Consider the following 23,344-nt stretch of genomic DNA (forward strand, 5'->3'; position numbering starts at 1 on the left):
CTAAGCTTGGACTCAAGCTAGGGCCGACCACAACTTGGTTCATCCAAGGATTAACTTGGCCGACCCCTTGCTTGGGCTCCAAGCAAGGCTTGGCCGACCACCTTAGGATGGGTATAAAGGTGGGTATAGGTGGGTATAATTCTTTATAAATAGGAAGCTACGATAGGGACCGAGAGGAGAAATTGGTGTTGGTCTTCCGATGAAATTAAGCTTCCCGTGTTCGCCCTGAACACCCTACTTAATTTAATCAATAATAATTCATACCACTAAAGAATTATTATTGAACTACCACACCAATCCCAAATTACGTTTTGGGTCCCTTCTTATTATGAGTGTGTTATTCTCCCAGTGTTTAAGATGTCGAATGTCCATTAATTAAATGAGTTACTCACAATTCTCTTTAATTAATATCTTAGTCCAAGAGTAGTACCACTCAACCTTATCGTCTTGTCGGACTAAGTCCACCTGCAAGGTTTAACATGACAATCCTTATGAGCTCCTCTTGGGGACATTATCAACCTAAATTACTAGGACACAGTTTCCTTCTATAATCAACAACACACACTATAAGTAATATCATTTCCCAACTTATCGGGCATTTTAATTTATTGAGCTAAATTTGTAACGCCCGCCCTCCCTGCTAACCCTAAGGGACAGGGCTACGATACTCTACGTACGTATTATAGCGGAAGACTTAAAAATTATTTTTCTTAACTTATTTCAAACCCAACTACACTAACATGGTTTCATAACATGATAACAAAATCAATAAAAACTTAACATCAAGTCACCAATAGTGTATTACATTTCACAAAACCAAAGCATAGTTCTTAAAGGTTTTAAAGCAGGTTCTTAATTAGTTGCCTAGCCACTTGCCCCTCCTGCTGCTCCTTTAGCTCATCCAGCTTTTCCCTTTATCTGTGGTACAAGGAAAGTAAGCTGTGAGCACTCATGGCTCAGTAAGTTCCTTTTCTACTCACTAAAGCCAAAAATCAGCACATAATCAAGAATGTATCAACAAGTCATAATCTCAACAAGCCACTTCTCTTTTCATACCGGACCACCAAAATTTCTTTTTCAGGTCCTGGTACATCTTAGTGGAACCCGGGTGCATTGCATAAGGCATTGTATGGGCTTCTTCCAGTAACTTCTTTCGCATCTCTGGATCCTCCGGAATACATAATCGATCCTTGAGGTATAATATTCCATCGTTTGCGATACGGAACCCGTCATTCTTTCCTTCTGTGGTCTCTTGTTTAATTCTTTGAAGGCTCGGGTCCCTGGTTTGCTTCTCTAACATGTTCTCAAATAACGTTGGTGTTATGGTGAGGGTAGAGAGTCGTCCGGACATGGTTTCAACTAATGGATATGAAACATGTTTCAGTTTCTCGATGGATTCCCTTATTAGTTCGCTTTCAGCATTGAATAAAATTCTAGCATACTGACTGAAATTAAATAACTGACCTGTGACGATAGTAGAGGCGTTCGCCACGTCATCTTGAGCGAGAGAGTAGACTCTGGCATTGGTCATAGTGGGAGGGGCCTCCAATCTTCCTTGGCTGATTGAAGTCCCTTCTATGGCAGTATGCATCTGGTGAAGCTGTGCGGGGGCACTCTTGTTCTGGAAGTTCTGCGGAGGTAGTGCCTGAGACTGAGTAGGGCAATTTCTTGCCAAATGACCTTCCCTTCCGCAGTTGTAGCACTTTTTGGTGCTGAGAAGACATACTCCAGAATGCATCTTCCCACATGTGGCACACTGAGGGTACTTGGTCGTCTTATTGGCCGGACCACCTTTCGTTTTATTCCACTGTTTCCTCTTTCCACTTGAGTTTCCTTTCCAGTCAGTTCTGGTACTGTGCGATTTTTGTCCTCCGGTCAGTGCTTGGTTCTTTCCCTTATTCATTGCTTCCTGATAGTGCTCGGTAATCAGGGCGCTGCTGACCAGCTCCTCTGCAGTCTGCGGTCTATTAACTCCGCCGGCTACGTTCAGAGCTATCTCGGGTCGGAGCATCTTTAACATCAACCGGACCCTTTCTTTTTCAGTACGAACCAGTTCTGGGCACAATCGAGCTAAGCGGTTGAACCTCTTGACGGCTTCATTGACTGACAGATCACCTTGGTGGAACTCAGTGAACTCGTCATAGTGCTTGTTGGTCACTTGCATATGGAAAAAATTCCTCTAAGAACTCTGTCTCAAAATCTGTCCATTGCATTTGATTTATTTGCCTTTTCTCCTTTACTCTGTCCCACCACATCCGGGCATCTCCGGTAAGACAGAACGACGCGCATTTGACCTTCTCGTGTTTAGGCCAATCCAGTAGTTCCATTATGTTCTCCACGGTTTTGAGCCAGGCTTGCGCATCCCATGGTTCACAGTTTCCCGAGAATGCTTCCGGCTTAAGCCTTTGCCATCGAATCAGATAGGCCTCTTGTCGGACCATCGGAGTAGGGGCTGCCGGGGCACTGGTGCGGCTGTAGGTATAACAGGTAGTGCTGGGTTGCCTTACTGACCCATTAAGGTAGTGATCAGCTGTTGTTGTTCTACGATCTGATGCTGGAGGTCTGCGACTACCTGCGTCAGATCTGGTGGAGTCACTGTCCCTCCGGTTCGGGCATTGCGTGTCCTAACCATGTTTATCTAAAAGAAATAGACTAGTGTAAGTGGTTATCGATTTTAGCCAATCTAACGTACTGGTTTGTTTCTATCTATTTGTTATGGTATTATTCCTAACCTACCAATATGTAATCCTAATCTAATTTATAACTAAAAGCATAGAATAAAGCATCAAACATAAGCAAGTAAAACATGAACTAAAGCATAAACAACATAAGGAAAAATAAAGAATATAATGACAAACAATGTAACATAAGGAAATAAAGCATAAGCAATGTAGTAAAGAAAATAAAGCATGGGCATATAACAAGAAAGAAAATAAAGCATAAGTTATATAATCATGAAAATTAAGTATAAGCATATAACAAGAAAATTAAACATAAGCATATAACAAGTAAATTTAGCATAAACATTCTTACTTGGAGCGGCAGGTAGGAGGCTTGATGTGTGTGTAGTGAGCTGGCAATAACTTTGGCTCTGATACCAACCTGTAATGCCCGCCCTCCCTGCTAACCCTAAGGGACGGGGCTACGATACTCTACGTACGTATTACAGCGGAAGACTTAAAAATTATTTTTCTTAACTTATTTCAAACCCAACTACACTAACATGGTTTCATAACATGATAACAAAATCAATACAAACTTAACATCAAGTCACCAATAGTGTATTACATTTCACAAAACCAAAGCATAGTTCTTAAAGGTTTTAAAGCAGGTTCTTAATTAGTTGCCTAGCCACCGCCACACACATCTTCGTTGCCCCTCCTGCTGCTCCTTTAGCTCATCCAGCTTTTCCCTTTATTTGTGGTACAAGGAAAGTAAGCTGTGAGCACTCATGGCTCAGTAAGTTCCTTTCCTACTCACTAAAGCCAAAAATCAGCACATAATCAAGAATGTATCAACAAGTCATAATCTCAACTAATCATGGCATAACCTAGCATTCTATTCAAGCATATCACGCATCATAATATAATCACCACTAGTCATGGCATAGCAAACATCATCATGGCCGAAACATATATACCTAGTGCATTGCATAAAACATAGCTAGACATGGCATAACAACCAAGTATCATGGTATATCAAAGCATGGCCAAAACATGTATATCAAAGCATCATAACTATGGCCGAACATGTACATCAAGGCATCATCATATCCATGGCCGAAATCTATATATCAAGCATCAACATATCCATGGCCGAAACATGTCTATAAGGTATAGCATGAACATAACATAATCATACCTTATCATGGCATATCATAATCAAGAGCATAGCATGAAACATAGCATAATCATAAGGTGTATGCAATATGATTTTGGAAAACATGTATCCGAAAAACATGTGTATGTCTCATGATCTTTAAAACCATTTTCTTTTACATTTATATACTTGAAAGTAATCTCAACATAAGGGGGATCCCGGCTATGTACCACTTACATATTGCGCGTAACCTTGTAGGTCCAAGGTAGCAAGTCTTGAACCCTACGAGGCAAACATACTAGGCCCTTAGTCCTAGGGGCACTTAGGAGTCCATCCCTAACAAGGTCCTTAGTCCCCGGGGCACTTATGGAGTCCACCCTTGGTACAAGCCACTCACACATAAAGTAAAGTACATGTCATACATATCATGTATCATAAAAGCATGCATCACTTAGGCACACATCATATCATAAAGGTATGCATCACTTAGGCATAAATCATGTCATAAAAGTATGCATCACTTAGGCATACATCATGTCATAAAAGTATGCATCACTTAGGCATACATCATATCATAAGGTATGCATCACTTAGGCATACATCATGTCATAAAGGTATGCATCACTTAGGCATACATCACATCATAAAGGCATGCATCACTTAGGCATACATCATGTCATAACAATATGCATCACTTAGGCATAGATCATAAAAACATGCATATCTTAAGCATAAAGCATATCATCAAGCATGCATGATTTAACCACATAGCATATCATGAAAACATGCATATTTTAAGCACTAAACATAGCATTAAAGCATGCATAATTTAACCACATATCATAACATAAGCATGCATATTTTTAGCACAAAGCATATCATATCATAAAAGCATGCATATCATATCATAAGTCATAAATCACAAGCATACATATTAAGCATAAGGGTGTATCTTGTGATTATCCTATCATAGGAAACATGGTATCATATTCATCTTGGTTCTAAGCTTCCTCAACCCTTGTGGCCGAAACCCCTTTAGAGCTTAATTTAGGTTAAACACAACATCCAAGCATGTGACACCTAAATTATCATCATAACATTTTCATAGGAAGCATTATAAACATGATTAACTTAGTTTCTAAGTTCTTCAAGTCCCTCATTTCATGTGGCCGAAACCTTAAGGTGTGAAACAAGGTTCCATATGACATAAAAGCATGGACAACTTTAAATCATATTTATAACATTTTTACCAAGGAACAAGGTAAACACATTTGACACATTTGAATTAGTTCCTAAGTTCTTTAAGCCCTTAACATATATCATGGCCGAAATTTAACAAGTTCTCATTAGGGCTACAAACAAGCATACAAGCATGTGAACTTGGACTAACCTTATGTATAAATTCATACAAGGTATCATACAATAGTTATGGCCGAAACATACCCTAGCATCATTTTAGGTCATAAAACAACATATAACAATTGAACCTTGGCTTTCTACTTATCATATTTCATGTAGAGTGACATGAGCATATTTAATTTAAGTCATAGGGTCCCTAGGGTATCTAAACCTTCATGGATGAGACTTACAATGGTCCATTTAGGTCATGGAAAAATTATACAAGCATGTGACACAAGCAATAGGTTATCATATTTTCATAAGAAGCATTTTAACACCTTTGGTTTAAATTCTAAGGCCTCTAGGTCATTTAAACCCTACTTGGCCGAAACTCATCAGTGTTTAAACTTGCTTCAAATAACATAAAAACATATGAAGTCATATGAGTTTCATAGCATATGTAAAGACAAGCATAATGAGTATACATATGAATTGTGTCTTAGGCTTTCTAGATTTCTTTTTCTCTTTTTCTTTTATTTTTTTCTCATGGCCGAAACCTACCATTCTTTAGCTAGGTTCTTGAGTGGCCTAAAGCATGAAAAACCTAAGTAAGTTTCATGGCAAAAGTTACTAAGAAACATATATACAAATTGGTTCATGAATAAGCTAGGACCCCTTGTGGTCATACATGTTATATGTCGTGCAACTAATTTTTCTACACCCTAATTAAGCATGAGGGCATTAAACAACTTTCATATCTAAACAGCACAGAGGTCTTGAGCATGTTAAAATTTTGTTTAAGCTTTTCTAGGCTATCCATCTCATCATGGCCGAAAAACCCTAAGAAGGAGTTCATGAAATTCTAGCAATATTCAAGCATACAAATCCTTTAAGATCTTTGTATTCTATCACATGAGCATGGTTATTTAAATTTAAAGGTCTTCCTAACCCTAAACCCTTTCTTGACCGAATCATATGAGTGGGTTTTCTTTTAGTTTTAAATATCTTCTAAGGAAGAAAACTAATACATGATCCTTAATACTTCATAGGGAGAACCTTGTACTAGTTGGGTAAAACAATATATTTCCCTAGCCTCTTAAGAAAATTTTGACTGAAATTCTAGGGTTCAGTACTCCTCTGATCAAGCATCATATAGGTATAAAATCATGAAGAAGAACCCCTCTACATAGCATAGAAAAATCTATCGTGTAGTGAAGACTAGTTTAAACATCATTAGATTTTTGAAAGCTCTTCTTGGCCGAATTTTCTCAAACTTGTTTCTAGGTTTTAAAATCTTCATAAAATCTGAAAAGCACATAAAAGCCTTGTACCACAGGTGAGGGGAAGCTTACATCCTTTTCGCTTGTGGATCTAAGGTATGGTGAAGAAGAAGTAGCCTCTTCTTCTAGTTCCTTTCCCTTGATTCCCTTGCTAAGTCCTCCTTGTATCTTAGGTTTTCTTAGGAGAAAACCTTGGCTTGGGGCCGAAAATGGAGGAGAGGGGGAACTGAGGTTTCGGTGAGGGAGAGGAGAGAATGAGAAAAATGAGAGAAAATAGAATTTTCCCTTTACATATTCTCTTTTATGTTAAGGGGGAAGAGGTAGCAAACTTAGTTTTTGCTTTCCTTCTCCCTTAGCCTTTTTTTCTATTTTATTTTTATTTTTATTTATTTATTTATCCTCATCATTCATGGTGAAATAAGGGGGAATGAATCCCCTTAATCCCTCTTTAAATTTTCGGCAAAACCAAAGAGGAAGAGGGAGAGGAAGGGAGGAAGGCAAGTTGCCTTTCTCTTGCTCTTTTCTTATTTTCTTTTGGCTAGCTTTTACTCTTACCTTTATCATAAGTTTCCCTCCTTTGCTATCAATATCTTCTCTATATCCCAATTGGTTTCTACTAATTAATTCTATGAAATATAATATAAGAGGTTCAAGGTTCAATCCTTGACCTCTCCCTATTTTTATTTCTTTTTATTTCCTTTTTGGTTCAACTCACTTCCTATTATTTTCTAAGAAAAAAATCCCACATTCATATATTTATCTTACAAGCTTAGTGGGTATTACAAAATTTCACCCTTTGATAAGTCAAAGAAATAAATACTAAATATATGTGCTTGTTATTATATTAGGATTAAGAGCACACACTTCCATAATAACTAAGGTCTTATTTTTTTTATTAAGTCTGTATAAAAAGAACTTACCTTAAATGGTCCAATTCAATACACTTAGAGTGTACTAGTGTAATTTATTAGTCAAGATAAACTAATACCTAATTACACTACGACTATTCCAATGATTTGTTCCTTTCCATCTTGTCGTGAGCAACTGTTTATAATTTATAAAGAACTGATAACATGATCTTCTGTGTGTGACACACACACCATGTTATCTACAATATAAATTAATTGAACAAATACACTAATCATGTAGACATTTGACCAATGTGATTCTTATTTCTAAGTAAATGTTTACAAAAAGCTAGGCTTTTAGTATACATTCCAACAATCTCCCACTAATACTAAAAGACTATGCTGCCATATACCCTTCCATACAGCTAATTCCCAACCCTTCCACATGCCCATCAAAAGCTTATCACCTGATGCAATCTAGGCGGCAACAACTTCTCCTCGTTATACGATGTCTCATATTGGGTGGTACTTGCGCTCTATTGTGTTACTTTCCTTATGGTCTTATGGTTTCTTCGAGCTTGCTACTGCACCACTATTATTACAATAAATTGTAATAAATTTTTGGGCAAACCAGAAACCATGTCTAAGTCCATCATGAAGTTTCTATGCCATATAACTTCTATGGCTGCCTCAAAGGCTGCCACATACTCAGCTTCTATATTGGAGTCTGACAAAGCACCTATGCTTAACACTCCTCTATAGTTATGGCTTTACTTCCTAAAGTAAACATAAAACCCCGATGTTGACTTACTATTATCCCTATCTTATTGGAAGTCAGAATCCGTGTAACCCACAGGGATCAAACCATCTGCTTGGTAAACAAGCATATAATTTCTAGTTCTTCTCAAGTACTCTAATATATCCTTTATAGCAGTCTAGTGTTTCAGTCCAAGGTTACTTTTGATATCTGCTAGCTATGGCCACGGCAAAGCAGATATTTAGTCTTATCCATAGCATACATTAGGCTTCCGATAGCATAAGGAACTACCTTCATGTCTTCTATCTACTTTGATGTCTTCAGAGACATCTCTTTTAGATGAAGTTACTACATGTCTAAAAGGTAGAAAACCTTTCTTGGAGTCTTGCATGCTAAAATGAGCTAGGATTGTATGAAGCTCGGGATAAACACAACATTATTTTCTTATGATCCCTTGATCCCTAGAATATGTGCACATTCTCCCAAGTTCTTCATATCGAATTGCTTGGACAACCATACCCTTACTTTCGACAACACTTTGATATTGTTTCCAACTATCAAAAATGTCATCTACGTATAGTACAAGAAATACCACCACGTTTCCATCACACTTCTTGTATACACAAAACCCATCCGAACACTGAATAAATCCATAGATCTGGATTACTTCATTAAACTGAATGTTCCAAGATCTTAAAGCTTTTACTTCAGTCCATAGACCGATTGAGTTTACATACTAGATGCTCTTAGCCCTTTGTAATAAACTCCTCTGGTTGCGTTATATGAATGTTTTCTTCAAGACTTCCATTAAGGAAAACTGTCTTGACATCCATCTGCCAAATCTCATAATCCATATGAGCAGCAATAGATAAAAGAATCTGGACAGACTTTAAGCATGGCTTTCAGTGAAAAGGTTTTCTTATTATCGAACCCTTTTTCAACAAGCCTTACTTTGAAAGTTTCCACCTTCCCGTCTGTCCTTCTTTTTCTATTGTGGACCTAATGGCTTTTACACCATTTGGTGATTCTACAAGCTCCCAGACTTTATTAGAATACATATATTCTAATATTCAGTATTCATTGCTCTTTGCCAAGATGCTGCATCTTTATCTTGGAGTGCTTCATCATATGTCCGGGGATCAGGTTCATGTTCATCAGGGATCAAGTCCAAAGACTCTCCCAAAACATGAATCTTTTAGGTTGCCTAACAACCCTCCCACTACGACGAGGCACTTTCTGCAATTGTGTATCATATGTGGTACGTGTTGTAGTTTCTTGTGATATCTCATCTTGTACTGTTCGTACTAGATTAGACGTGTCCTTTATTATTTCCTTAAGAATAAATTTACTTATGGGCTTGTGGTTCATTACATAATCTTCTTCTAAAAATCGGGCATTGGTGCTAACCATGACCTTCTGATTTTTAGGACTATAAACCTTCTTTCGTTTCTCTAGGAGAACCCACAAACAAGTGAACTCCTGTTCATCTTATCAGTATCTCCCTTCAGCACATGTGCTGGACTACCCAGAATCCGAATTTACTTCAAATTAGGCTTACGCCTATTCTGTAATTCTATGTGAGTAGAGAGTTCTGACTTAGAAGGTACTATGGTCACTTCTGTTTCCAGAGTATATCCTCAAAATGATTTTGGTAACTCATCATCGATCTAATCATTTCCATAAGAGTCTTATACCTTCTTTCTACTACACCATTCTGTCGGGGTGTACCAGGTGCAGTTAGTTGGGATCAAATCCCTTCCTCTGATAAGTAACTCCTAAACTCTCCTAAGAGGAACTCGCCACTAAGATCTCACTATAGTGTCTTGATAATTTTACTTTGACGTTTCTCCATATCAGTCTTGTACTCTTTGAACTTATCAAAGCACTTAGACTTGCGGCGCATCAAGTAAATATATCCGTATCTCGAATATTCGTCTATAAAAGAGATGAAATATTCGAAATCACCTCTTGCCTGGATAGTCATAGATCCACACAAATCAGAATGAACCAATTCCAACACTTCTTTGGCTTTATACCCCTTAGACTTAAAAGGCCTCTTGGTCATTTTTCCTTCCAAATAAGACTCGCAGGTTGGAAAGTTTTCCATCACCAATGAACCCAAAAGTTCATTGGCTATTATCCTTTGAATCCTACTCAAGTCAATATAACCTAGCCTTAGATGCCAAAATATGATTGGTTCATCTCCGAAGGTTGCTTTCTCTTATTAAAGTTAGAAGATGTGTTATTAATTTCCATTTGCATCGTGAGAGTTATTGGATTTATAAATTGCCAACTAATGTACCAGAATAGATAACTTCCCTCTTTTCTTGATAACAACTTTGTTATCGAAAGTGACAGAATATCAAGTTCTTTGATAGTTTAGAAATCGAAATCAAATTCTTTCTAAACTTAGTATGTAAAGATAATTTCTAAAAATCCATATTTTATTCCTATCAGAGGATAAACATCTCCCACTGCAACAGCTGCTACTTTTGTAGTAGTACCCATGTAGACAGTGTTTTCCCTTTCATGTAGTTGTCAAGTTTCCTGAAATCCTGCAATGAATTGCAGACATGATTAGTGGCTCCTTGTATCTACACACCAGGTACTGGTAGATAACACCACTAAACATGTTTCAACAACTAATGAATAAAATATACCTATATTGTTCTCAGTTCTAAGAGGGCAGTCCATCTTAATGTCCAAGTCTTATTTCCAATCATTATAATTGGGACAACTAAGTCTATTATAGAGTATAACAGCTAGGGGATTGACAAACATTTGAAATCCTAAAAATCACAAAATTATTTGGTCAACACTAACACCTTAAAATCCTTGTGATTTATCCATTAATTTTATTATCTTGTCAACCTAACTTTATGACAAAATAAAATTAATAGTTGGTCTGTCTTTGATCAAATATTTTGTCAAAACTTTAACTGTAAAATAATATTGATTCCTCAAAATAATATCATTTAAATTCACCAACACCTTTAATACCGTGAATTTTGTATGCCACGTTAGTGTCGACGTATACAAAATCAAACATTTGTAAAAGGAGGGTCTTACCCATTAATTATCTTGTCAACCACAAACACCATGAATTTTGTATGCCACGTTAGTGTGGACGTATACAAATTCAATTGTTTGTAGGAGGAGGTTTTACCCATTTTATTTTGTCAACCTAACTTTATGACAAATAAAATTAACTCAAACACCGTGAATTTTGTATGCCACGTTAGTGTGGACGTATACAAATTTAGACATTTGTAAGAGGGGGTTTTTCCTAGCTTTATGACAAATTAATAGTTGGTATTCCTTTGGTCCCGCAAAACAATGGTAGTAACTCCGTTGGGGAGGATATTATTGAATGCGTCTAAGTGTATACCATTACTTGATACTTAGTCCATTAAATAGGATTATGCCCCTTCAATTGGAGAAGATCACACGGTCCTAAATAATTTCCTATAACCATCCATAAAGGAAGTTTGATCTAGTGATCCGCAACAAACTCATCCGTTGTGGAGGGAGGTACTAAGAGCCAACACGCAAGCTTGTTGCATCACTTACAAACCAGTAATGGAGACCGTGAAATTTATTTAAAAATCCCTCTCCCACTTAGCTATTTAAGGTGAGGAATTGTAACTATGCAAGCATACATCATATGCACACACACATCACAGTAAATAAAAGCAATAAATATGGAAATTAATTTTTCAACTATTATTGCCTTTTCCATCACTGTCCTTCACGTGCTGCCAGCCCTAGGGTTCATGTCGTCGGGTCCATCGAGCTTCCTTTTCCGCTGCGCCTCTGGTCCTTCAATAGCACCATGCCTCGCAAGGATACGATCCGTGACAGAAAAAATAAAATTTTACATACATCGATCCTATATTCCACAAGAGAATGTACATCAAGTCTAGATCGAACATAAATGTAAAATCCTAGGTCTAATACATCTCCTGCTGTATTAGTTAAATACAATCATGCACACACAATAAAATTCCCTTGACATGTCCAAGGGTCCAATCACACACAACATCTAAAAGCCATAATAGTTGGAGCCTGCAACCATAGAGTTAGCACATCCTACTATTATCCTGCATAAATTATGTATGACATGTGCATAATTAAACTGAAAACCAAACACACAGAGGCAAACCCTAGCTCTGATACCAATTGTTGGTTGGTCCTAGGAAGATCGTATCGGTTTCACTGTACAAAAATTTTGGATAAGTGTCAAACTTTTCCTAATCAACCTATTGTGTTCTTTAGAAATTAAATTAGGAATCGCAAATGAAACTTAACATTATTGATTCCAAATTTAACTTAACTGTTCTTAATGATTTAGATTTGGATCGCAAGCCGAACTTAACACTATTGATCCAAATCCACCTATGTTATAAAGTTGATTAAATATTTATTTCTAAAATTGTCTCCCAGGTCAAACATTGCGAGGCATTAGGCCTTCTTGGGTATGAGATCATCCACCACTGCCTCGACAAAGCCTTTAATAGAAATTCAATATTTAATTTTCTAAAATAACATTAGGTTTAACCGAAAAGAACAATCGAATAACAAATTTGAAAAACAAAAAAAACATGAACTCGAATCATAAATTTGAAACTCTAGAATCATATGCCTCTTGTTTTTGGAATTCATACAAAGAAAAACTAGCATGATGCGGAAAATAATTACAAGTTATACCATAACTTTGTATGCAACGACCTCTTGATCTCCTACCGTATTCCTCTTCTTATCTCGGGTATCGTGTGGGTGATGATCTACCAAGACGAGAACAACCCAAGATCCTTCTTCTCCAAGCTAGTTTCGGCCACCACAAAAAACTCCAAGAGATGTGAGGTTTGGCCATCACCACCAAGCTCCAAGGGATGATAGAAACAAAGCCACCTTTGTCTCCTTCTTCTCCAAGCAATATCTGACCACCTTCCAAGCTCCAAAGGATGAAGAGTTTCAGCCAAGGAGAATAAAGAAAAAAGGAGAAGGGAAAACTTAGAAGGGTCGGCCACACCACCAAGGAAGAGAGGGAGGAAAAATAGAATAGAGTTAATTGCCATGAAGGCACCCCTACCCTCTCTTTTATAATCCTTGGTCTTGGCAAATTATGAAAATTTAAATAAAACCTTCCTTAATTTCTTTGCCATGGAAAGGAAAATTTATTTAATTAAAATCAAATTCCTTTTCTTAAATCATATGGCCGGCTACCTCCCTATCTCAATCAAGGAAAGTTTAACAAGAATTAAAACTTCCTAATTTGTTTCCAGAAATTTTAGAATAAAAATTTCTGTAATAATTTATCCCTTCATGGTTGGTTATAAAAGGAAATATATAAATTAAAATTTCTCTATTAAAACATGTGGATGATTTCCAAAAAGGAAAGTTATCTTTAAAATTAAAATCTCCTTACAATCTACAAATAAGGAAAGATATCAAATCTTTTTTTAATCTTTTGTAGAAACTTATAAAAGGAAATATTTAATTTTAAACAATCTTTTTAAATCATGAATATGGTTACAAAAAAGGAAAGTTTTATTAAAATTAAAATCTTACTTTCAATCTACAAATAAGGAAAGATATCAAATCTTTTCTTAATCTTTTTTAGAAAGCTAAAAAAAGAAAGATTTAAATTTTAAACTCTCTTTTAAAACCATGGAATTTATATAAGAAAAGTTTTAAAAAATAAAATCCTTTTAATTTTATTGTGGCCGGCCACCTAAGCTTGGACTCAAGCTAGGGCCGATCACCACTTGGTTCATCCAAGGATTAACTTGGCCGGCCCCTTGCTTGGGCTCCAAGCAAGGCTTGGCCGACCACCTTAGGATGGGTATAAAGGTGGGTATAGGTGGGTATAATACTTTATAAATAAGAGGCTACGATAGGGACCGAGAGGAGGAATTGGTTTTGGTCTTCCAATGAAATTAAGCTTCCCGTGTTCGCCCCGAACACCCAACTTAATTTCATCAATAATAATTCATATCACTAAAGAATTATTATTGAACTACCGTACCAATCCCAAATTACGTTTTGGGCTCCTTATTATTATGAGTGTGTTTGTCTCCCTGTGTTTAAGATGTCGAATGTCCACTAATTAAATGAGTTATTGACAACTCTCTTTAATTAATATCTTAGTCCAAGAGTAGTACCACTCAACCTTATCGTCATGTCGGATTAAGTCTACCTAGTGGGTTTAACAAGAAAATCCTTATAAGCTCCTCTTGGGAGTATTATCAACATAGATTACTAGGACATAGTTTCCTTCTATATTCAATAACACACACTATAAGTAATATTATTTCCCAACTTATCGGGTCTTTTGATTTATCGAGCTAAATCTCACCCTTTGGTAAGTCAAAGAAATAAATACTAAATATATGTGCTTGTTATTATATTAGGATTAAGAGCACACATTTCCATAATAACTAAGGTCTTATTTTTTTTATTAAGTCGGTATAAAAAGAACTTACCTTAAATGGTCCTACTCAATACACTTAGAGTGTACTAGTGTAATTTATTAGTCAAGATAAACTAATACCTAATTACACTACGACTATTCCAATGATTTGTTGCTTTCCATCTTGTCGTGAGCAACTGTTTATAATTTATAAAGAACTGATAACATGATCTTCTGTGTGTGACACCACACACCATGTTATCTACAATATAAATTAATCGAATAACTATACTAATCATGTAGACATTTGATCAATGTGATTCTTATTTCTATATAAATGTTTACAAAAAGCTAGGCTTTTAGTATACATTCCAACACTTTCTTGCCCTCGGAGGGCAGATGTACTTCTCAGTTTTTATTTGGGGCCTTCTCCCAATGATTGCCAGATCATGTTCCTCATCCGGTGGCCTCCCATGAGTATGGAAATTCCAATTCTCCAATTTGCAATCATCTGCCCCGCAGCAAATGCTCACTAAGAAAGAAGAGGCATGGTTAGAAGAATTAGATAGATCATACTCTAACGTTTCCTTACCGATTACCAATAAAAGTTTATGGTTGTTCACATCAATTATAGCTCTAGCTGTTGCAAGAAAAGGTCTTCCCAATATTATTTGAATCATCGGGTCTTCTTCCATGTTAAGCATGACAAAATCTGTGGGAATAATGCTCCCACCCACTTCTACTGGCACATCTTCAGCAATACCCATAGGGTACCTGCAAGTATGATCAGCTAATTGTAGTATCATAGTAGTAAGTTCAAAGTTTTAGAGATCTAGCTTATTACAAATTGAGTATGGAATGAGGCTAACACTTACCCTCAAATCACAAAAAGCTTTTTCAATAAATTATGATCCTATAGTGCAAGGAATATAAAGCTTCCTGGGTCTTGGAGCTTGGACGAAGTGTTCTTCTCAAATAAAGTGTTGCATTCTTCAGTAAGAGCTATGATATCGATCTCTCCTTTTCTTCTTTTGTTGGACATAATATCCTTCAAAAATTTGGAAAACTTTGGCATTTGCTGAATGACATCTATTAGAGGGACCTCAACACAAATATCTTTAACCTTATCAAGAAATCTGCCAAATTCTTCATCCTTCTTCAACATGACTAATCTTTGAGGAAAAGTGATTACTTGGCTTTGAGGGTAGCATGGAAGAGTCTCTTCAACCTTCTTTGTATTCTCCTTATCATCTTTAAACTGAACTAGTTCAAGTGTTGGAGGAGAGAGCTCTTCTCAAATTTTCATCCCTTTTAGAGCAGTCACTTGAGGATCCCCCAAGGTTCGTCCGTTCCTAAGCTTAATTATGTTGCAGTGTTCCGTTAGATTTACATCAGATTTTATAGGAAATTATCCTGATGCTCTTGAAAATGAAAAAGCTATCTGGGTAATTTGGCTATCTTGCATTTTCTGGCATTTCTTTGAATTATCCACTCTCTGATTTAACAACTTGATTTCTTGCTTCAATTCATTTTGACTAAAAATGACATCTTCAAGCATTTTCTCCACTTTAGAAAATTGATAGCCTTGAGAAGGTTGTTATTGTTGAAAGTTCTATTGCCCAGGCTGGTAGCTCGGTCTAGCCCCCGTGGATGGTCCTTAATCTTGATTATTGCGATAAGAGAAGTTTGGATGATTTTTCTAACCAGGGTTGTATGTGTTGGAGTATGGATTGTTCTGTTTCTGATTGTGATTCATGATTGCATCACACTACTCAAGTTGATTGATATGTGAAGAGATGGTTCCCAATGGGCATGAGTCTTGAGCATGATCTGTGCTTCCACATGTTTCACAAACACACACTATGGCGTTGACCATGCTAAAATTTGTTCCCATATTTTCCAGCATTTTAGTAAGAGTATCTAGTTTTGAAACATCAAAGTAATTGCATCTACATCAAATTTTCCCGATGCTTTGACTGGGTTTGGATAAGAATAGCCTCCACTTATTTCTGTTGCCCGTTGATGATGGTTTTGTACTACACTTTCAATAATACTCTCGGCTTCATCTAGGCTTTTGTTCATAAGTGCCCCTCCAGCTGTAGAATCTAGAGACACCTTTGTATGATAGTTGATATTGATATAAAACGTATGTAGAACTAGCCATTTTTCTAATCCATGATGTGGGCATTGTCTAAGCATATTGTTGTATCTATCCCATGCTTCAAATAATGATTCAGAATCTGACTATCTGAAGCTTGCTATTAAATTTCTCATATGAGCAGTTTTGCTTGGAGGATAGAATTTGTCCAAAATTTGTTAGTAACATTGTTCCTAAGTTGATATACTATTTGCAGGCAAAGAATTTATCCATTGTTTGGCTTTGTCTCTCAAAGAAAACTCAAATAATAATAATCATACTACTTCTGCTGGAACACCATTCATTTTCATCGTACGACATATTTCATAGAAAACTTCAAGATGTTGATTAGGATCTTCGTGTGGTCTGCCTCCAAATTGATTCTATTGTACCATAGTGATTATCGAAGGCTTGATTTCAAAATTATTGGATTCAACAGCTAGCCTTGTGATGCTAGAACGAAGTCCTCTTGCATATGGTGCTGCATAGTCTTTCAGTGGTTTGTTTGCCATATTTGAGTGTTCTTGTTTCTCTAGATGTCTTTGGGAGGTTTTTCTTTTATGAAAAGTTCTATCAATTTCAGGATCAAAAGGTAGCAAATTTTCTGCAAGGTTAGATATTCGTATACAAAGAACAAGATCACAAATCACAAAATTTTCTCTTTACTTGAAAGGCAAAGAACAACTATACTGATATTTTGAAAATATAAAATACAGAATTTGAATTGCAACAAGACAAATTGTAGAATAAGTAATCAAAAATAAAAGATAAGATTGTGAAAACCAAATTTCCAAGACTAGTTACAACTATGTAATAGAAAAGAAAAGTTTAGTCTAACTCAAATGATTATCTCAAATGTTATAGACGCAGTCCCTAGCAACGACACCAAAAACTTGTTACACAACTGCAAGTGCACGGTTTCATTGTCAGTAATAAAAAGATATCGATCCCACCGGGACTGGTTATAAGCACAAGAGATGTCTCATGTAGAATTAGCTAAACAATCAACAAGGTAAGGAATGAAAAGTGTTGGTGCAGTCGACCTCTTGGGTTTCGATGTTTGACAATATACCTAATTCTAGTTAGTTTGGCCAAGGGTTGATCTAAACAAGAGTTGATGTTTGGGAGAGAGAAATCTAGTCAGGATTAGATGACTAGCAAATGTAAGTCCTAACCAAAGGATAGGCAGGTGAGAAGTCTACTGAGTGACTAGTCCTAATTGGAGGTTAGGCAAGGTGTATGTCCTAGTGAGTGAAGACAAACCCTTGTGAGTGAAGCTAGGTGGTGGAAGTCCTGGTGAATGAAGTCGGGCCCTAGTGAGTGAAGCTAGGTAGTGGAAGTCCTAGTGAGTGAAGCTAGGTGGTGGAAGTCCTGGTGAGTGAAGTCGGGCCCTAGTGAGTGAAGCTAGGTGGAGGAAGTCCTGGTAAGTGAAGCCAGACAATGAAAGTTCTAGTGAGTGAAGCTAGGAAACCCTAGGGGAGATAATCCTAGGTTATACTTGAATTCTGTTAACACTGTTTTGCCTTATCTATTATGCTAACTCAGTGTTGTAGGGGAGTTCAGTTAGGTCAACGGGCTGACCAAGTAGCTAGCATGAAGACCAAACAGGTCGACGGGCTGACCGGATGTATGACAGGTAAGTTAAGTTAAGTCACTAGAGGAGAGTGACTTGGTGAGGGCGCGTTCCTTGTTCAAGTGAACAATAGGTGTTGATCCAACTTAAATCCATTTCGGAAGTCTAAGTTGAGATCTTGACTAGATTCTGGTCTCAAGGAGATAGAATCTAATTACTACTCTGTTTGAATATAATTGTGCTAACACTTTGTTTTGCAGGGCAGTATAAATTATATTTTTACCTTGGACTTACATTTTCTTGTAGGAAAATGATTTTCTAGAAAATGGTGGTCCGGGCACCCGAAAGGCAAAACTCATACTCGTTGTACCATGTAGCGCGCTGATTGGCTGGGCCAACGTCACAGTCCAGCAGCCCGAAAGGGATCGAGCACCCGAAGCACTCCTATAAAAGGAGCCTTCCTCAAGAGCTAAACACAACACTTCTTGCTATGATTGCTCTCGTGCGCGGTGCTTCCAAGACGCTCTTGCTACGCTGCGAAGCTTCTCCGACAACTTACGGCTCAAGCTTATTTTCAATTTTTGTCTGTATTTCATTTAAAGAATTCCTATATTTTTTTCTATTATCATTTTGAGAACTGCTAGTGAATTGCCCAACGAAAGCATTCGACGAGTGCGGGTCTTGAAGTAGGAGTTGACGAAGGCTCCGAACCAAGTAAAAGTGGATTGTGTTGGTGTTGTCTTTCGTATTTCCTCTGCGTACTCAATTCGAATTTTTTGATTGCTATTCCCCCCCCCCCCCCCCCCTCCCTCTAGTGACTTCCAAGATCCAACACTAAGTAGCAACTAGAAATGGAACTAGGAAAGTAAATGAAGTATATGGTTTAGTGAGTGTTCTAGGAATTTAGTTTCATTGTGATATTCATTAATGTAGCATGGTTCTCCAATTCATATCCTTAATTAATATGCCTTTGTAGGAAGTTGCCAGTTTTCTCCTGCAGAAGAAAACTGGCAAGGGACTTCGATCTATACTTCTAGTGGTTAAATGGTTAGGATCCCTATGAAGTCTGTTAGCAGGGTAGCTTGTCACCAACACCCCTCAATCATACAATATAGAAACACAACACCACTCAATTCACATAAAAGTGCAGGAACTAAATGCATTCAACTATCCCACCTCCTTGTAGAGACTAGCTTCACCTTTCAAGGTGATCTCGTAGACGTCTGTTAGCAAGGCAGCCTATCACAAACACCCCTCAGTCATACAATCTAGGCTATCCCTCTACGGGATCCAAAAGCCTCACAAACATTCAATCAAATATGGTAATGAGATCCAAACACAAACATCCACACGAGATTAAATAGATACAAAACACATCAACATCATCTAAATAGGAAATTGACATATCCATGAGATTCATACATCAAATCACATCACAATTACTCCTTTAATCCTAGAACAATGAATCTACTCCATAATACAAAGATAGAGTGTCACGCCCTAAGTAGTCCTTGACAAAAGAAATTTTGGCAGCATCTCCCCTATACGGGTGACAATATGAAACTTTACTACAAGCCCTCTAGGCCACACAAACCTCGGCCAACACGGCCGAAATAATAATAATAAACATAACTAACAATCCACGCAGTTTATATATTTCATCATCTGGCTGACACAACCATGCAATTTATATTAACTAAAACCTACTTCACTACTACGACGGACAATGCATAACACAACAGAGAAATCAACGCAACAAAAAAATAAGTGTAGTAGACCAAAACTCGATGAAAATCCTCGAGTACAATCACAAGTACATAAATCAACAAGTAGATCATCACAAAAACAAGGAACCAAGTTCGTAAGAAGAAAATCATCGCGAAACGAAGTGGGGACTAGTGACTGGAATCTCCTAACGGCTTCAACCTAAAATAGATATAATCAACGGGGTGAGTCCAACCCTCAGCGAATACCAAGTTTACATGCATAGTAAGAAATAACCAATAGTTACAAATATGTGTACAGACTCCTAAAGTAATGGAAAATGAAAAATTGTAAGAAAAGGAGAAATTGTACTCACCAGGACCTCCTATCAGAATAATAAGGTCGTCATACCATAAATAACATGTCCCTGTATACATGTTAATCATATGCATCCATCCAATATACAACAAATAAAGTGCAGTAAACACAAGCAATAAATGCAATCATTCATATAATGCATATGACATGGTCACCCCTGACGCAGTCAGCCATCTCACACATAATGGTGAGACCGAATGGGTAGGGCTATGAAAACTGTGCACTCTGCCATCACTGCTCCTGATAAGTGACCGAGTAGACAGGATGTTGTCGGATTACACCTATCCTCCTACCCTAAATCATAAGTGGGGGAGCTCAATGCTCTCATCTTCCTGAGACGGTCCAGAGGAGGGATCCCTGGCGTGCTACCACGCTGTGTCACGCTACCTATGAGTGGACCAGCGGAGCACTGACAAAGCAAACTGCCACACACCCTACCTGCTATACCACTAACCCATGAGTGGTTATGTATATAGATCCATGCAACTGGTGATGAGCTTAACAATAATGGGACTACCAATAGCTCAACATGTAATCATGCAAAATGGTGCATGACACTAAACATGAAAATCCTGACCATATCTACCTCCATAAAACATGTACCAAAAATAGATGGATCAAATACGAAGATCTAGGTACACAGGTTAGATATGGTAAATGCCTAGTCTGGTGTATCGTAAGGTATGGTTTGTCACTACCTCTATGAGCATATATAATCAAGCAGATATGAATGCAAAATAGATAAGTAAAAACAAGCATACAACAGGTAACTAGTAGTGACATACCGATGTAGATATAAACATAATCATTACTACTTGTAAAAATTACTATGCATATCAAATGACAATATCTAAAGATAAGTCAAGGTACTCGTCTCAAAAAGTGGAGATCGTCTCTGAAATAGATCCCACGTTGACACGCTCGTCTCGAATCAAAGCCCTGTAACAACATACATATAATTAAGCCATGCTCGTAGATATCCAATAGCTTAATCAAAATTCCTATTAACCAGGATACCCTAATTTTATTCGTTGATTTCAGTTAATTAAATAAATCAGATCTAACCTGAAGCTTAGATTAGATCCAACATTTTAATCCTAATTAAATATAACTCAACGGTCAACTAGGGTTAGTTTCCTTAACCCTAATTATTCCATTTAGATTTAAATCTATACTTAATCAACCTAATTTAAGTAAATTCTAGTATAATTCATTCCTTACCTTTCCCAGTTCAAATCTGTGTACACTACAACAATAGAAACAATTTCTCTACATCTTACCTCAATTCAAATCCAAGTGACCGCTGGTGGAATACAGCCCGAGGGTTTCACCGGCGAAACTGGATTGCTGGAACTGTGGATCACCAATAATCAGTACTGACCGAAGCTATAATGACCAGATAAGCATGAAATCTAATATGAACCATACATACCCAATTCTATGCTGACCGCCCCTTCCACACTAGGGATCGGCAGTCGATCTCTACTGGCGATGTCTCCGATCTGGCTGTCGGCAGAATCCACTGCCTACTGTCGTCGACAGATCGAAGATGGCGGCTTGGATCGAGAAGAGGGCCTCGGCTACTAGCTTCTGTCTGAAACCAACTCGAGCAAAGGTGGCGTCTCAAAGTAGAGGGAGATGGCGATAGTGTAGGATTGGCAGTGATCAACTGGAGCAAGCGACGGCCGTGGCCAGTGGCAAGCAAGAGATGGCTAGGGCACGGATTGCTACCCTTGGTCAAAGATTATACCATGCAAAGGTGTGCCGGCTGGCGACCGATGTTTGCCGTTGCAACCGGGGCGACGCGAGGGAAAGGGAAAGTCGATGCTGCTCGGCCGGAAGAAAGGAAGATATGGGGAAGCAGAAGCTTGGTCGGCGTCGTAAGAGGGTGAGGGAGGAAGGATCGAGAGGGCAGCTCGGTCGGCACTGGCTCACACATCGTCGGCGCTTGGGTAGGGACGAAAGAGAAGAGAGGAAGAGGATTTAGGCAGAGGCTAGGAAGGCGATCGGTTTCGGCCATAAAGAGGAAGAGGAGGGGAAGAAGAGGAGATCAGGAGAACGAAGAGGTGTCGGGCACGGGTTTGGCGATGGGAGAAGAAAAATAAAAGAAAAAGAAAAATAAAACTTTTCCTCATTCAATGGGGTAGTCTAAACAGGCCTTCCTATGGCCCAATAATTGATTCCCTTGAACTCGTCATACGAGGTCCGAAAAATTCCCAGAAAATTTTTAAAAATTCTGAAAAAATTTGTTAAGGTTGTTCCTCTATTTAACCTTATTATTTAATTAATTTTTGTTACCGTATTTTATATTCTCCCCCACTAATAAAAATTTGGTCCCTAAATTTCGTTATCTACCATCAGCAAGTACTAGCATAAGCTAAATAGTATAAATGCTAAATGGAAGTTTAACCCACATACCTCAAGTAAAAAGATAGGGGTATCGAGCTCGGATCATATCCTTGAGCTCCTAGGTAGCCTCCTCATAGGTAACGTCAAGCTGAATGGGAACTAGTATATCTGACAGAACATGTGTTGGGTCGGCTACGTATCTCCTCAGCATCGACACATGGAAGACATTGTGAACGCCTGCCAGAGCTGGTGGTAGAGCCAAACGATAAGCTACTGCTCTAATCCTCTCCAAGATCTGGAAAGGCCCAATGTATCGTGGAGCTAGCTTACCTCGGAGTCCAAATCTCTTCTCCCCTTTCGTGGGTGAGACTCTCAGGAATACATGGTCGCCAGTAGAGAACTCCAGGGGTCTATGTCTCCGATCAACATAACTCTTATGGTGGTCCAGCGCCTATGACATCCTCCGTCTAATAGTGCGGACCAACTCTACCTCCTGCTGAGCTCTCTGAGGTCCTAACAGCTAGGTCTCCCTAACCTCCTCCCAGAGTGTGGGTATTCGACAAGGCCTACCATACAACTCTTCAAACGGTGCCATCTGGATAGCCGAGTGATAGCTATTGTTGTTGGCAAACTCTACTAATGGCAAGTGGTCCTCCCAATTGCCTCCAAAATCCATAACACAAGACCTCAGCAAGTCCTCTAGAGTCTGAATGGTCTTCATCGACTGTCCATCTGTCTACAGATAGAAA

At 38.0% G+C, this 23,344-nt stretch overlaps 1 non-coding gene across 1 annotated transcript; it reads left to right on the forward strand.

The window, feature by feature from the left end:
• The first annotated feature begins 16,624 nt into the window (after window positions 1–16,624).
• LOC121988114 lies at window positions 16,625–16,731 on the forward strand. Its single transcript, XR_006113874.1, has one exon. It is a non-coding gene; the product is annotated as a small nucleolar RNA R71 (small nucleolar RNA).
• Window positions 16,732–23,344: the final 6,613 nt, after the last annotated feature.

The sequence above is a fragment of the Zingiber officinale genome, chromosome 5B (genome assembly GCF_018446385.1).
Source record: "Zingiber officinale cultivar Zhangliang chromosome 5B, Zo_v1.1, whole genome shotgun sequence".
NCBI classification, from domain to species: domain Eukaryota; kingdom Viridiplantae; phylum Streptophyta; class Magnoliopsida; order Zingiberales; family Zingiberaceae; genus Zingiber; species Zingiber officinale.